Raw genomic sequence first — 1527 nt, 5'->3', positions numbered from 1 at the left:
ACCGCCTGACTGGCTCCCGTAGGATTTTCGAGTGAGATCGTTGCCAGTGCCCCTGGACTGGCTTGTGCGGGTGGCACATAAAAGACACCATTTCGAGCGTGGCCGTTTTCGTGCGGGTGACACATAAAAGCACCCACTACACTCTCTGAGTGGTTAGCGTTAGGAAGGGCATCCAGCTGTAGAAACTCTGCCAAATTAGATTGGAGCCTGGTGTTGCCATCCGGTTTCACCAGTCCTCAGTCAAATCGTCCAACCCATGCTAGCATGGAAAGCGGACGTTAAACGATGATGATGATGATACAACAGGCTTCTTTCAATTTCCATCTACCAATAGCTACAGAAAATGACACTTGCCCAAAGTGCTACACAGTGGAACTGAACCTGAAGTCATGTGGTTGGGAAGCAAACTTCTTACCACACAACCACACCTGCATATGTGTGTGTGTGTGTGTGTGTGTGTGTGTATACACACATACATATATACAAAATAATTAAGGTGGCTAGATACAATTTTAAATCATCATCATCATCATTTAACGTCCGCTTTTCATGCTAGCATGGGTTGGATGATTTGACTGAGGACTGACAAACCAAATGGCTACATCAGGCTCCAATCTGATTTGGCAGAGTTTCTACAGCTGGATGCCCTTCCTAGCGCCAACCACTCCAAGAGTGTAGTGGGTGCTTTTACGTGCCACCGGCACAAGGGCCAGTCAGGCAGTACTGGCAATGGCCTCGCTCAAAATGGTGTATTTTACGTGCCACCTGCACAGGAGCCAGTCCAGCGGCACTGGCAACGACCTCACTCAAATGTCTTTTCACGTACCACTGGCACAAGTGCCAGTAAGGCGATGCTGGTAACGATCATGCTCAAATGGTGCTATTTACATGCCACTGGCACAGAAGCCAGACAGCTGCTCTGGCAATGATCACGCTTGGACAGTGCTCTTAGTGCTCCACTGGTACAGGTGCCATCACAATTTCACTTTCACTTGCCCCAAAAGGTCTTCGCAAGCAGAGTTTAGTGTACAATGAAGGAGATGTTGGCATGGGTGCCAGTTGTCAAATTTGGTTGAGTGTTTATCTAGTGAAACCATGTGTCATCGTTAATACAGTAATGATATTTACACTGATATTTTGATTTCAAAATGAATAAGTAAATAAAGGTTATATCAGGCATTTTGATATCCTATGACAAAGGGCAGTATCAGGTAATTAGATAACAAATTTGTTAATTATGCTACTAAATCCTTTCAAATTCTTAATTTTTTTTCAAAATTAATTTTTACACATAAGCAGTGTATTTCATTAGAATTAGGAGTGAAATGTGTTTATTTCTTGTGATCCTATCAATACAACTGGAAAAAAATTAACCAGAAAATTAATGAGATGTTAGGAACAAATGATGTTTGACCAAATCTAAGCAAGATTTTTCATCACAGGATCTTGTGTACATTGCCTGCTTCTAGCAGTGAACCTGGACAGTGAAAAAGATCCAACTAAGAGGTTGAAAGATATGTTGCTCTT

Source organism: Octopus bimaculoides, chromosome 7, assembly GCF_001194135.2.
Source record: "Octopus bimaculoides isolate UCB-OBI-ISO-001 chromosome 7, ASM119413v2, whole genome shotgun sequence".
Lineage (NCBI taxonomy): Eukaryota > Metazoa > Mollusca > Cephalopoda > Octopoda > Octopodidae > Octopus > Octopus bimaculoides.
The sequence above is the reverse complement of the archived record's forward strand: the minus strand, read 5'-3'. Positions refer to the sequence as shown.